At 33.5% G+C, this 16,557-nt stretch overlaps 1 protein-coding gene across 2 annotated transcripts in view; it reads right to left on the bottom strand.

Moving 5' to 3' along the window:
* Positions 1 to 16,557, bottom strand: part of LOC144962719 (uncharacterized) — a 234,225-nt gene that overhangs the window by 131,141 nt on the left and 86,527 nt on the right. For both annotated transcript variants that reach the window (XM_078895908.1, XM_078895909.1), the window contains exon 4: positions 1,848 to 1,918. The gene's annotated coding sequence lies outside the window, so the exon portion shown is untranslated. The remainder of the gene's footprint in view (positions 1 to 1,847; positions 1,919 to 16,557) is intronic.

The following is a 16,557-nucleotide window of genomic DNA, read 5'->3' as shown; positions in this document are numbered from 1 at the left end:
AATCCACATCAAGCGTCTCGCACGAACGAAGATTGATTATAATCAACCTTTAGCCAGGTATTTTTCTGCTCACCTCCTCTTCCCTCTTCCCCGATCACCCACCCGGGATTGGGCACGGAAGTCTACCTTGGATTTCGTGAAAAATACATTGCGTTCTATCAAAAATGGGGGAAAGTTTCTGCCCCACCTTCCATACGACAAAAACTGGGATATACTCTGATTTATTGAGCCCTATGTCGCTTGAAAGGCTTGTCTATATTTTGGATGCAAATACCAATTGGTAGCTTGGGATACACATTTATTCATAAAACATGTTAGATAGAAATGGATAAGGAAAACAGTAAACTTGTTCATCTGATTTTAAAATTCCGAAACATGATCCGATTACAAGTTGAAATCTAGTTCCAGTAATCCTAAAACAGTGTTACTCAATACCTCTGACATTTCATTGTACCAATTTCCGTATTGAAAGTATTATATAGATAGATAGGGAAGGAGTAGTGCTACAATTTAATAATGTTACATTTTTGTCTGTCTAGTTCTGATGTGATTTTAAAGGCTGTGAGAAAATCAGAGAAGCACTGGCAGAAGAACTTTTATCGTTTTGGCCCAAAAACATTTAATTGGTTTTGTGGTAGATTCAGATGACAACAAACTTAGCAAACAAAAATTAATCTGAGGCATTCAATTATACGTCTAAGAGTTATGAGATTTTGAGAGGAGATTATTCTAATATTAATCATTTATATATTATAACGTGTTTTAGTAAAAATGTAATTAGGGTCTAGGTGCCTTTGTCAACGTGAGTGAAACAGAGTGGTAATTTTGTAATATAAAACGGGACAGTAGCTTTTAAGATATAGTGTGTGCGAAACAAATATAAATTTACGGAAAGGGTGGGGTGTGTGTGTGAGTGAGAGAGAGAGAGAGAGAGCGAGGGCGAGAGAGAGGGAGAGAGGGAGGGAGAGAGAGAGGGATTATATATATATATATATATATATATATATATATATATATATATATATATAATATGTAAATTGTGAGGTGGGTGTAATAGGCAGCGATGGAAGAGAAAAATAGGAACCAAAAAAAAAAAAAAAAAAAAAAAAAAAACTACCAAAAACGCTCAAATGAACAGAAACACTGACTCTCCCCCCCCCCTCTCTCTCTCTCTCTCTCTCTCTCTCTCTCTCTCTCTTTATTTATTTATCTACCTTTCTTTCTGTCTCTCTCTCTCTCTCACACACACACACACAGAGAGAGAGAGAGAGAGAGAGAGAGAGAGAGGAAGAGATAGAAGAGAGATGAGAGAGAAGAGAGGGAGAGCGAAGCAAGGATAGAAGCAGATAGATAGATACGATTAGATAGATATGATTGAGGGGAGTTAGCTGGAACCAGGTAAAGCGCTCGACAAGTTCTAGAAGCGAATTAATAATTATTAATTATTTGATCTCACCTCGTTTATTTTACATATTCTCCTACAACGTTGTTTCGTCCAGAGTTCCTGGAGTCCTCAGGGAGGTTAATATGAGGTGTCTGGGTGGAATGTTCCTCCAAGACACCTCATATCAACCTCCCTGAGGACTCCAGGAACTCTGGATGAAACAACGTTGTAGGAGAATATTTAAAAAAACGAGGTGATGACAAATAATAAATAGATATATAGATAGATAGATAGATAGATAGATAAATAGATAGATAGATAGATAGATAGATAGATAGATAGATAGATAGATAGATAGATAGATAGATAGATAGATAGATAGATAGATAGATAGATAGATAGATAGATAGATGGATAGATAGATCGATAGAGAAGAGGAATCTATAAATAAATGTTACGTTACCTGCAACGTACATCAAATCGCCATTTGTTTTTACCAATTGCTAGAATGAACATTGTCAGGGTCTGGAGTGTCTGAAAGAAAAGGGAGAAAAATGAAAACCATCTGCTTGAATCAATGTTGCACATTTGAATAAATAAATAAATGGACAACGTACTTACAAATTTAATTTAAGATTTGTCACACATAAAATGTGTCAAAGTGGAGTTTCAATCTTATACAATACCACCTTTGACGTAGACTCTAATTAATCGTATTGACATTTTTGGCCAGAAAATACGCCCTTCAATAAATATCGAAAGATTAAAATGACAATCATCCTAGCAAAAGCTCTGAATACTGGGACTTCGCAAGTTGAATTCAAAGTCAAATCAAAATCTTGTTTTGTATGTTTTGATTTTTATTAACTGTTTTATATATATATATATATATATATATATATATATATATATATATATATATATATATTTATATATATTAAATTAAAAAAATCAAAAATTATCAAATAATCATTGTATTATTATTATTATTATTATTATTATTATTATTATTATTATTATTATTATTATTATTATTATTATTATTATTATTATTATTATTATTATTATTATTATTATTAATTAAAAAGATATTTCAGATAATGAAAGCTATTTCAAAGATTGAAATAAATTGGCATACTTAAACAACCTCTCGATCATAATGCCTAGTTGACGGTATAGCTCTCTCTCAATCAAAATTCTTCAAATATGATTTAATGGCTGAATCATATATCATACTTCAAACAATAACATTGTAGCCATTTAAAGTGACAAACTATTTCTTCCTTTGTTCTAAACAATCGTATTTTGACATGAAAACTACACACGACTGATCACAGACATACGACAATACATTCTTGTTAATCGAATTTTCTCCATTTCCACAAACCGGAAACCGTGCAGTCATCAGCATCTTCATATTACAATGTAAAGTCAAAAACAAATTAAAATAACTTTACTATCTTTTCTTTCTTTTTGTTTCTACTTTTTGAATGTGATTTTAAAAACAAGGAGGTCCCTAGTCAACAACAACATTTAATATGCGGGACGAAACATGACACCTGTTAAATGATAGAACATTTTTTCGACAGACAGCGGCCAGGTTTTTACTCCTGACTACGGAATGAGAAATTGAGTTAGTAATAAGCCTTTTTCAATGACTCAACTATGTGCCGCTCAGAACGCAAGACCTCAGGATCCGAAGACGAGATTCATACCACAAGACCACGACGTAGTCGCACTAAAAACAAAATAAAATAACTTTACTGTCCATTTTTTTCTTTTTGTTTTTGTAATGTTTAGATGAACATGCTAAAATTATGTATCAAAAAGATTTCCAGACGTAATAAAGAATATTTAAAAACAACTTTGAAAAAAAAAAAACTGAATTAAATAAACCCCATCTTTGGACATCGAAAATAATTTAGAAATTTCGATTTTCATTGAAGTCTCTTTTGATCTCTTATGTAAACCAATGCCATAGCACGTTGCGATATTCCTCTATAAATTACAATTTTCTTTGTCTAATTTTAAAATGATTACCTCATTATTTCAAATACAAACACAATTTAAAGAAACAGGAGAGTATGAACATATCCAATAAAGTCCGTTCAAAGCCCACATTAATTGCCCTGGGACAGAATGGGAAGAAAGCGTCAGAATTGTTGCCGTGTCTTTGAAAAAAAAAAAAGCAACAACACATTAATAGAACATTCGTCAGAAAACTTGCCCTTACAAAAAGTGACAAACACTGGCCATCATTTTGTCAAAAACTCTCCAAGAAGACCCCACTTGTAGGACGACTTTTGTGACCATAATTCTAAAAATGGGTTTATTTTCAGAGCAGGGTAAAATTTTGAATTAAACTTGAAAACGTTTTTTCTCATTTTGAGCTGAAACTATTTACTCCATTTATTATCGATGACAAAGAAAACTTCAAAGTATCAAGGCTAAGAATTCGTTGGAGTCCCGTAATTCACAGATTTTAAAAACAATTTGAGGATCATCTTAATCTATCGATAAATTGAGTAAAGTTTTTGGTTGAAATGAGAAAAAATGAATCGTTCAGAGTGCTCTATTCAAATTTAATACAATTCTCATACAAAAACAGATTATTATTGCATTTGCGTTTTTCTAGTGTATTTATTCTATTTTCTTTTGTTCTGTTGTTTATTTCTTTTCATTTTGTTTTGTTTGTTCATTGTTTGCTTAATTTTAACATTTTTATTTTACATCATTTTATTCTTAAATGTTTCTTTCTCAATCCCCGGAAGATTTCTGTTTGACGGATTGCACGGATTGTGGATTGAGCATCTGGTCAGAATGAGAATGTGTTTGAACATCGTGTTTAAGCCTTCAAAATACAAGACACAATACGTAATCTTGTTTTGTAACTGCCTGGATTGACGCTGTGCAGATTTAGATTTCGGTCTAATTCTCAAACAATACAATTACTAATATTTTAGACAAACACCCTAACGTGATTGCTTTGAATAGGAATTCAAAATCAGAAATTATCTTATTTAGAAGACAGATTTGCCAAGTTGAACTTCATCTAAAATCCGTTTTTTTAATCCGAAAAATAACCAGCAATCATTCTACTTAACTTTATGAATTATCAACTGGCCATCATTATGATTCAATGGCCTTTCAAAATATGAAAACAAGTTCTCTAGTCCAAAGTTTTTCTTTATGTCAAGTCGCAATCTGAAATTATCATAGCAACACATTTGGCTCTGAAATTTAATAACTCTCTCGTTACCAGCCATGTTCAGGATTTTCCCCAAGACTTTACACCTAACTAACACAAAAATATATTTCTTATCACTCAAACACACTAGCAGTAAGTTCTTGAGATTAATGATTTTTTTAGCAAAAACACGCTCTGCATGCAACACACTGTTCGTTTTCTTTAAATTTTATGATGAACAAAATAAATTTGAATAAGAAAAATGTTGGTTGTATCGTAACGTATGTGACGATTTTCCTATAGTTGGTAGAGGGTTAAAACAGTAAAGCTGTAGCATATTCATTGATATGATTACTACTAGTTTTGATGGAATGTTTCAGGGACAACTTCATTGAAGCCCATTTCTGCCGTACTCTGAAAACAAAAAACACGTATTGAAAATTCTGGCCAGAAAACAGGTCCTTCAAGTATCGATCGATTAAAATGACCCTCATCTTATTAAAAAAAACATCGGAGCTTAGCTTCGCGAAGTCATAGGTTTGAGAATTTTTGCCAAGATGAGGGTCATTTTAATCGATCAGTATAATTCAATGGACGAGTTATCTGGCTAAAATTTTCACTACGTGTTGTTTTTTTTTTTTTTTTGGTTGTTTTTTTTTTTTTTGTTTGTTTGTTTGTGTTTTTTTTTAATTAATTTATTTATTTTTATTATTTTTTAAATCATTTTTAGGGGGGGGGGGGTTACATTATGTGACCTGTCGCCTCAATGCAGTTTTATGTCGAATGGACAAGTTGTCAACGAATGATTATGAAGTTACAAAGAACAAATATGCGTAATGTTGGTTTTTGCTAGTTTAAAAGAAATATTGCTCTCAATAAAACATATGTCATCCACATCGGATAATTTTCTCTATAATTTATATTTTTAGCATCTAAATCACAATACTGTTTTGAGACGGTGGGTAACAATTTTCTTTAAAAGCTGAAACATTGTTGATTCAATTCTTTTTATTTATTTCATTATTTTTCTAATTTTGAATTAAACAAAAGCTGAGAATTAATCATTGCAATCACGCTAATCCCGACTCCAAACGGATAACAAAGCCGTGCTTTCCATCATCTCCACACGCTTGTCTCGTGCACAAAACAGACTTCAAATTAGAACAATGGATTCATAGCTCACGTCCGAGAGATTTGATTGCGTGCTTTTCTCTTGTCATCTTAAATCTAAAAAGTCATCATTTTAGATATGATTTATAAACAAAGCGATCGTAAAAATAAATATTAGACCTGTTTCTTAACACAGACAAATTAATACATAAATAGATTTGACCACTACCTTGTAATCTTCTCTTCAGACTCAAAATATTTGTCATACACGAAGTCATGAACTAAAACGGTTATAATATTTGGGATTAGATAGAGTATTCAATAAAGCGATGATAAAAATATATATTAGACGTATATTTTAACACAGATAAAATAATGCATAGACTAAATAAATTTAACCGCTACCTTGTTAATTTCCCTTCAGACTCAAAATATTTGTCATACATGAAGTCATGAACTAGTGGGATTATAATATTCATGATTAGGTAGAGAATTAAAGGAGGCTATGACAATTAATAAAAACAATTATTCGTCTAATTCTACAATGCGATTTATAGAGAATGGTTTAATAAAGTGCCTAAGCCCAAATTTCATATATTGGATCATTTAATTATAACTTTAAATTCTCTCGATATGGTTGTTGTTGTCGTCGTCTTCTTCTTCTACTTCCTCTTCTTCTTCTTCTTCTTCTTCTTCTTCTTCTTCTTCTTCTTCTTCTTCTTCTTCTTCTTCTTCTTCTTTTTTCTTCTTTTCTTCTTTTCTTATTCTTCTTCTTCTTTTTTTTCTTTTCTTCTTCTTCTTCTTCTTCTTCTTCTTCTTCTTACTTCTTCTTCTTCTTCTTCTTTTCTTTTTTTCTTCTTCTTCTTCTTTTACTTCTTCTTCTTCTCTTCTTCTTCTTATCTCTTCTTTATCTTCTTCTTCTTCTCATCTCTTCTATCTATTCATTATTATTATTATTATTATCATTATTATTATTATTATTATTATATATTATTATATATATTATTATTATATATTATTATTATTATTATTATTATTATTATTATATATTATTATTAATTATTATTATATATTATTAATATATCAGTTAATTTTTATTATACTATTATTATTATATTATTATATTATTATTATTATTATATCATTATATTATTATTATATATATATTATTATTATTATTATTATTATTATTATTATTATTTATTATTTTTATTATTATTTATTATTAACATCATCATCTTATCACTATTCATAACATCCATCATCATCATCATCATCATCATCATCATCATCATAAATCTATTGTTTTGCCCTAATTTCATTGTGGATTGGTAGCCCTGGAACGATGATCAATACTGGTCCTTATTATATTGCGTCTATACCAATTGAGCTCAAGGAGCTCCCATTTAATGACATGGTGGAGTTTAAATCGAAGACCGAATGCGAAGGGTTAACCCGTTTAATAATATCCAACAGATCATTAAAAAGCAACAATCACAAGAACCACTTTATCAAACTTCTCCAAAACCTTTCTCAACCAGACTCCATCGCAGATCAGAGCATAATATCACTGTCGCTCCCTTCACTTCCTTAACCGGCGTATCTATTGTATAAATCCTGGATAGCTCATGCCCAAATCTACCCAAATAGCGGAAGCCACATAGCGAAATTGAGCAATTTTCTTTGCGTTTTCTCGCTCGAGCTGCCCAAATCTCTTTATCCAGACGCCAGGCGAACACTAATCATGCATGAGCCCCAAGCCACTTGGTAATTTTTCCTCTTTCACCCTCCGCTTTCTCCTCCTCCTACTCCTCCTCCTCTCCTCCTCCTCTTCCTCCTCCCTTCCCCTTGACATCCTCCCTTCAATCAATCTGTGTTGTGTCTTTTATCATTCTTATTTCGTATTCTTATTTTGTTGATCTCAGGGTTTCTATATCTCGATCTCCGTCTTATCATTCCACCCTACTCTCTCTATCTCTCTCTCTATTTATCTCTCTCTCTCTTTTTCTTTCTCTCTCTCTCTCTCTCTCTCTCTCTCTCTCTCTCTCTCTGTGTGTGCTGTTTATTGCGGTATACAATATATAAAGGCCTGATACTGATAAAAAACAATTACGTCACAAAAGATAATGATGATTACAAGAACCAAAGTAAAAAATGAATTGTTGTTAGAAGTGCTCATGGAATCTGTTTGTTTTTTATGTTTGTTTTTAAGGGTTTTACGGCGCTTGCACGGCGCTTGCAACACATTTAGGTTATATCAGCGCCAGTAAAAAGGAAGAAAATGGGATAGTAAAAAGTTCTAGAATTACAATTAAAGCACCCAAGAAAAAGTAAGACAAAGGGGAATTGAGAACAAATAGGGATCAGATGTAGATTCCAAGAGCACACCACCAATGTACTTAGTTTGAAATCACCTACAAGTCTCATCCAGACACAAGCACAAAATCCAACAAAGAGGAACACACTCAAATGCTTACATTATACATTCAAAATAAAAATAATAATACATAACAGAGAGATGATTTACAAGGAAAAAAATATCATCTCCCAAAACAATAACTGCATTTGACTGTTTCCCTCCCAGCTAGGATTCCGGCCAGTGCCAGGACAAAACCAAGTAATCTCATTCCGAGACAAAGACAGAAAGCATGTTGGATAACAGATATAAGGGGATAGAAGACACAGTATGTACCTCCCTGCCCGCTATGGGAGGTCAGGATCCCCTGAGTTACTGATTACAACTCACCATTAACTTTCCCCCTGATCTTCGTCTTGTATCATGACGATTTTTGGGGTGAGTATCAGAATTTTAGATAACGAAGACAATGTCTGTAACTTTTCTTTTTCCTTCACCTTTTCTGTTTCTTCTTCCAATATTCTTCTTTTTATGTATTTTTCCCCTTCCCCTTAATGATAAAAACAACAACAACAACGACAACGACAACAACAACAACAACAACAACAACAACAATAATAATAATAATAATAATAATAATAATAATAATAATAATAATAATAATAATAATAATAATAATAATAATAATAATAATAAAATTGTATCACAATTATCATCAACATCATCATCTTGTCCACACCGATACCATGTTTTAGAAGCAATGGGTCATTCAAGACACAATGGTAACGGTGTAACTATTGACGCCACATTAAAAAAAAGACAAAAGCATATTATCGATCAATAAAGAAGAAAAAGAAACAAAATTAACTCAACATTACTTAACCCTCTACAGTCGGGATTCAGTCTTACTAATACCTGGCATTAGACCTTCATATTTTACCAAGTGTGCAGAAACATCGTTAAAGTCTCGGAGTTATAATCAAAGTTTTTGTTTTATCACTTTTCCTTTTTCTTTAAAAAAAAAACATTATTTATTTATTTATTTATTTATTTTTTATTTATTTGCTATCTTGGTGAAAATAGTAACTAGATTAATGAGACCAGTCGTCTCAAAACTATAAAAAACTAAAACAGGGTCAACTGGATGTATAAATGTTAATGTTAAGATTAAATTAGAAAATTAATCGCGGGCATCTGACTCTCGTTGTGCAAGTGTCAAGAGCGGTAGAATTAGGTTTCTTAGTTTATATTACAGTCCAACAGCTCCCCTATCCGTGTGACCAACAACAGACATTGACCACTCTTTCGTCACTTACCGTGAGTAGTCAAGTTATGTAACCAGGACGTTAACTATAGTTAGTTATTAATGTAACACATTTTTTTTCTTCTAAAAACCATCTCTCTCTCTCTCTCTCTCTCTCTCACTCTCTCTCTCTCTCTCTCTCTCTCTCTCTCTCTCTCTCTCTCTCTCTCTCTCACTCTCTCTCTCACACACACATACACATTTGCACTGTTATTATTGTTGTTGTTGTTGTTGTTATTATTATCATTATTGCTATTAATATCATCATCATCATCATCATCATCATCATCATCATCATCATCATCATCATCTCTCGTCATCATCATCATCGTTGTAATTTTGTAAAAAATCCAGTCTCGTCACTAAAGGGTTAAACGAATCATTAATTTGAAATAAAAACCGGTTACATTTTTCATCATTCATAATAATATTCCATCAATCAATAACAACAACTCGTCTTTATTCCCATTCGACCCCCGTTTCTATCTTCCTATTGTATATCACCAACCTACCAGTCCCCATAGGGCATTCACAGTCGACAGTGTTTTATTGTCCACTAATACGATTCAAATCTGTGGGGAGAAATTCACGAATACTTTCCTTTTCCTTTCCAGTGTAAAAAATAAAATAAAAATAAAATAAATAAAATAAAATATAGGCCCAAACCCCCGCACCCGCACAAATAAATAGATTAGAACCACCAGTATCGACACCAGCTGTCTCGACAATAAATAAAGCAAGAGTCCGGGACTGTCGGTCACTCACAGAATTAAAGAAGAAAAAAAAAGATAGGAAAAAAAGGGTAAAGAGTAAAAAAAAAAAGATCAAAGTGAAAATGAACAGGCAAGCCGAAGACGAGTGCCAACGATGGTATGGTTATACATGCCAAAATGATGTTTCTGATGTTATCGTGTCAATTGGTTTTAAACATAATATACATTTATGTAGCCAATGGTGACCCGCCATCTCAATAATAATAATAATAATAATAATAATAATAATAATAATAATAATAATAATAATAATAATAATAATATAATAATAATAATAATAATGATGATGATGATGATGATGATGATGATGATGATGATGATGATGATGAATGATGAATAATAATAATAATAATAATAATTGTAATAATAATAATAATAATAATAATAATAATAATAATAATAATAATAATGATAATGATGATGATGATGATGATGATGATGATGATGATGATGATGATGATGATGATGATGATGATAATAATAATAATAATAATAATAAAAGAAGAAGAAGAAGAAGAAGAAGAAGAAGAAGAAGAAGAAAGAGGAGGAGGAGGGAGGAGGAGGAGGAGGAGGAGGAGGAGGAGGAGGAGGAGGAGGAGGAGGAGAAGGTTGAGGAGGAGGAGGGAAAAATAAAATAATAATAACAATTATAATAACAACGATGATGATGACGATGATGATGATGATGATGACGATGATGATGATGATGATGATGATGATGATGATGATGATGATGATGATGAGATTCTTCAATGCTCTTCGCTCTCTCTGCTCTCAATCTCTCTCTCGCTCCTCTCCTCTCTCCTCTCATCTCTCTTCCTCTCTCTCTCCTCTCTCTCTCTCTCTCTCTCTCTCTCCTCCACTCTCCTCCCTCTCTCCTCCTCTCCTCTCCTCTCTCTCTCTCTCTCTCTCTCTCTCTCTCTCTCTCTCTCTCTCACCCACTCTAAAAGTGGGAGGAAATGAAAAATAAAAGCTGATAGGTGCCAGGAATCACTTAGGGACCAGTCAAGCAGTCTTTTTTACGTCTATTTGTTCGATGACAGATCTGTGATGTCGTGCACCGATAAAAAACATTTCCTTTATTTTGAAAAGAAACAATTTATCATCTCACAATAATGTATCGACATATTTACATGACAACGGAGTTGTTTAAAAAAAAAGTAAAGATTAACCTTCATTTAAAGAAAGATTAAAACTTTTTGAAACGTTGTGATCATTTTAATATATCAATAGTATGATGTTTATAAGATATATAATCGTTGCCCTGCCAAATATGATTTTTAACGTCATTTTGTCAGTATTTGGCATGGTAGACAGTGGGAACGGAGCCAAAATAAATGAAATAAAACGTTAGAAGGGAAAATGGACTTTCAGTTGGGAGGGCTTGGTGGCGGGGGGGGGGGGGGGGGGGGGGGGGGGGGGGGGGGGGAGGAGGAGAGAGACTATTTGGCGCTCTAAATTGTTAATTTGATTTGTTGTTTTGTGTCTTTATATTTTTAAGTCTTCTCTCTATAGTCTATTAATTCCATGAAGTTGCTGTGCCGTTCTTCTCGAGATATATTTAATTTTCGAAGTTCTAAACATTTGGGATGTACCTAAACTTTTTTTTTTTTAATGAGAGATTCATGTTTTTTTACAGGTAAAGAAGATTTATGACTAAGCGACGATGTTATATTCAAACACCGTCTAAATTTCCCCATTGATACATTTCAAGAAAGGGCAAAACGCATTTTGTAACAAAAGAACTTTCATCAAAATATTGTACAATGGTTTATCTATGTTTTTTGATGTTTCAATTTTTTCAGATGCGCAGTGATATCTTTTAGATGCATTTATTTTGTTAACTCTTACTAAAGACTGTCTAAGGAATGAAAATAAGGTTGTAGCTATTTATATCATATTTAAAATATTACAATGTATCATTCAGCCAAAGGTTCTTTAACTGAATTAAGATTTAATTAAAAATGTTTGATATCAGGTGTCTGTGCGCGCGCGCGCGTGTGTGTGTGTGTGGGTGTGTGTGTGTTCATATTAATATATACAAACACAGAACTATAATATATTACTGAAGGAAAGGAATGGGGGAAGGGTGTGTCCAGACGAGTGTTTGGTTATGTATTTTTGAAATTGTGACCAACAGCATAATGTAAACCCTAGTATTTTGGGACTAACCAAGTACTGAAAAATAAATTTCCCCTTTTACGTTCGATAATCGACTTTCAAATTAAATGGCTTGTTATTTATCAGCATTGAAGAAAAAAAAACATCGTGCATAAATTTGCCGTAAAGATAACAGATATTACTCTGGATTGAGAGACTTACTGATCCCAATAAGTTTACATCAAACGTTCCAAAAGATTACCCATCTGTCTTTAAAATATTTAAATAATGCGCCAAAACTCCAGGACATCATGTCTAAGGCTTGAACATCAGCCAAACTAGGCTAAAAATTGTTTCTTTTTTCATCCTTTTCTCTATTATCTTCTCGGCTACTGCTTTGTCTTCTGGCATTGAATCAAATATCCATTTATCAAATTTTAAACCCCGACGCGTCACAAATCATTAAAATTGTTTTGAAAACAAAACAAACTCCAAGCAGAACTCCAGAAGTGTGCTTCACCACAGGGATGACACTGGATTAGATGTTTTAATCCGATTTAGTTTGTCAAGGATGACAGAATCCTTACGGCTGCGAATACTAAAATCTAAGGGGCGTCGGGGTAGATGAAGAAGAAAAAAATATTTCTACGCGATCCTCATCAACTATTGACCTAGTTTCAGAATCCGACGCCTAATTATAGAGCAATAAGAAATTAAAGGAGAGTATCGAACTTGATGATATTGTTGGAGTTCAAAGGTAAGAGGGATAATTAAAGGGGTTCTACTACGATTCTTGTACTCCAGGATCCCTGACGTGTTCCCAGTCATGCGAGTGCGCGATAGGAACAAAGTTCGGATTCGAAAGCGCAAAAGTGTAAGAAAGCTTTTACTTTAGCTACCCCTCAAACGATTTTGGTTCCGTTGCTTCTGATTGAAAAATATTCTCTTTTATATTTTAGTAAATTCTACATGTTGTCTACTATTTTTAATCAAATCTAATACTTGGCAATTCCACGTTAGAATTGCCTCTATATCTATTACCGGTTACTATTTATAGGGGAGGGCTAGAACAATATTCTTTGTTAAACTCATGACTACTATACACTGGTAAAACAACTTAGAATATTCTGGCCAGAAATTTTTCACATCAAAATCTGATTGATGGATTAATATGTCCAAAACATTTTGATAACGTAATGTCATCTAAACCCGTTTACTGCTGTACCCTGGACAAAACGTATTTAAAAATTCGGCCAGAAAATTCATCCTAAAATACCGATCGATTTAAATGACTCTCATCTTGGGGCAAACTTTTTAAAACCTGGGACTTCACGAGGCTATATTATTATGAAATAGTCTTATAGGTAATATTTTTATTGATCATACCACGACGGCGCAATATATTATGTATAATTTTTTTTTCTTCCTTGTTTTTTTCATACTTTTTTGTGCTCTGAAAAGTTTATCCTCTATTTAAAATCTGACCTACATTTTCTTTTTTAAAACCCCGATATTCTAAAAACGGGGAGGAGAAGGCGCTAAATCATTCATTATTCATAACTTTGAGTTAAATCCTAAAAATTATGTTTGTGGAGAATGTGAATGTCGTCTTGGTTACAATAAAATATTTATTAAAAAAAACACAAACCAGGACATTCACAGACAGTCGCAGTTTTATCTTTGTGGTTAAAAAATATGTCAGGCAATACTTTAATCACTGGGTGAACAAACACAATCTTTCACGATTTATTTTCCGCATTTTATCAACCCCCTTCCTTTCTTACTTCTCTTTTCTCCTTCACCACCTCTTCTTCTCCTCCTAGCTCTGTCTCTTCTTATTCCTCATCCACTTCTTCTTCTCCTCCCTCCTTCATTTCTTCTTATTCCTCATCCACTTCTTCTTCTCCCTCCATTTCCTCATCCACTTCTTCTTCTCCCTCCTTCATTTCTTCTTATTCCTCATCACCTCTTATTTTTCTTCCTCAAGCTCTACTTTTTCCTGTCCCACCTCTATCAGCAACGCTATCATCACCACCCTTACCATTAATTCCTGCCCATGTTCTGCGTCTTCCTCCTCATCTTCCTCTTTCTCTTCTGCATACTCCTTTACTCTTTTTCCTTCTCATTCGTCTTCTTCATCTCTTGCCTACAGGTGTCAATGAGTACCTGGCCGTTAACAGCGTTGTCTGTGTCCGAAAAATTGTAATATCGCCTAACAGGCGACTAACAGGGACCCCTTGTAACGCGCTTTGAGCACATTTAGTGAATATTGCGCTATATAAAGCTCAAATATTTTTTTCTCCTAAAATCTCTTATTGGAAATGAGCCAGCGTACTTCCTATTAAATCATCTCTATCTACCGTGACATTGCTAGTCATCAATAAGTAGCATTTTCTTAGCTTCCAATTGGCAATAATAGTCTGTGTCAGACAAGACATTTAAGTGGTCTCTGTTCGTTGTATGAACTACTCCCATTTGTCTTCCATTTTCGTGGGTGCTAGACCGGTGTCCATACGATAAAATCTAGATCTAAAATAGTTACGACCACCTTGGCATCTTCACTAGTAGCTCTGACGTATGACAATATCTTAAAGTGTTGCAAACATTGTTAAACCTAAAATAAGATATAAAGATGCAATTTGAGAAACTTGATATTTTCTGTGACAAGTTACGGTAGACTGTAGAATCTGGCTCCTCCCATTCTTAAAAAATATATTCTAGTCCTAACAACCTGGACAAAAATTAATGTTTCTTTAAGATTTAAAAATAAAACATGTATTTGAATTCTTACGGTTTAATCAGAGCATATCTTTGAATAAAGAGCATATAATATAACTCATTGCCGAATAAGCATCCAGAAATGTAAAAGATCGCCTACCTTTAAACAAAACATTCGGCCGTAACATGATGATATATAATTGATAATTCTCATTAATGCGCTATTAGTTTTATCTCTCCCTATGACGCCGGAAACAAGCCGTATCAACATGAGCTAAATTGGGTGTTCTTATTATTTCAATATCTAGAAAACAACTGTTTCTATCTCCTTTCGACGCCTATTAGAACAACGCATAAATATGGAGCTAGCTTATCCGGCAATTAGCTAATCGGTTTTTACGGACAGGAAACTAATGGCACCGCTCGCTGGCTGTCACAACTATCCGTAATTAATGACTTCCATGCATACCCCCCTCCTTCTCTGGCAGCTGAACTGCTCACACAATTCTGCCGTACTCTGTTTTTTTTTTTTTAATCCCACAAAAAACACGTATTTAACATTTTGGCCAGAAAACTCGTCCTTCAAATATCGATCGATTAAAATGACTCTCATCTTGGTAAAAACTCTCAAACCTGGCACTTCGCGAAATCCCAGGTTTGAGAGTTTTTACCAAGATGAGAGTTATTTTAATCGATCGATATTTGAAGGGCGAGTCTTCTGGCCAAAATTTTCAATACGTGTTTTTTTTCTCCAAAGTACGGCAGAAATTAGCCGTACCTGTTCACGCCAGATTTATGGGTGCCGCGATCGTAAAACTTGGAATCAATATTCCAAACAACCACAAGAAAACAAGCTATCAATTCCCCTTGTAAATATTTAAACGTTTACTAACTAAATATTCTTTAGAGGGCTAACGGTGTTCGTTTCAAGTCACTATTTATTCGTCGTTTGAATGTCTATGAAAGTAGTTTGGAGATGATCAATGTTTTATAAAGAGTCGAGTTTTAGTTACTTTTGTTCCATTTTAGTGGGGTAAAAATAAAATGTGTTTCTTACCACGATTTTAATGGCGTTGGATTGATTAGAACCCTAATATTAACGGTGATGCTGATATTGGGATTACTGCTGCTGCTGCTCCTTTGATTACGATGGTGATGATGATGATAATGATAATGACGATGATATTGATGATGATGATGATGATGATGATGATGATGATGGTGGTGGTGGTGGTGGTGGTGGTGGTGGTGGTGGTGGTAATGATAATGTTGCTGATAATGCTGCTATTGTTGATGATGTTTATGATGGTGGTCATGATGATGAAGCTGCTGCTGCTGCTGATGATGATGATGATGATGAAGATGATGATGATGATGATGATGGTGATGATGATGATGATGATGTTGATAATGATGATGAAGATGATGATGATGATGATGATGATGATGATGATGGTGATGATCACTACCGTCAGCCTCGTCATTATCCTCACGATACGACATCCCCATAAAAATCACCATCACTTATCATGAGTATCGTAATCATTAGCGATGAATACTAATCCTATTGTGCTAAGGTTTGTAAAACCGCATTATCAAACCAGATTATTTTACAATGGTTTACTA

This window comes from Berghia stephanieae, chromosome 1, assembly GCF_034508935.2.
Source record: "Berghia stephanieae isolate SIO BIC M18660-M18661 chromosome 1, UCSD_Bste_1.3, whole genome shotgun sequence".
Taxonomy (NCBI): domain Eukaryota; kingdom Metazoa; phylum Mollusca; class Gastropoda; order Nudibranchia; family Aeolidiidae; genus Berghia; species Berghia stephanieae.
The sequence above is the reverse complement of the archived record's forward strand: the minus strand, read 5'-3'. Positions and strand labels throughout refer to the sequence as shown.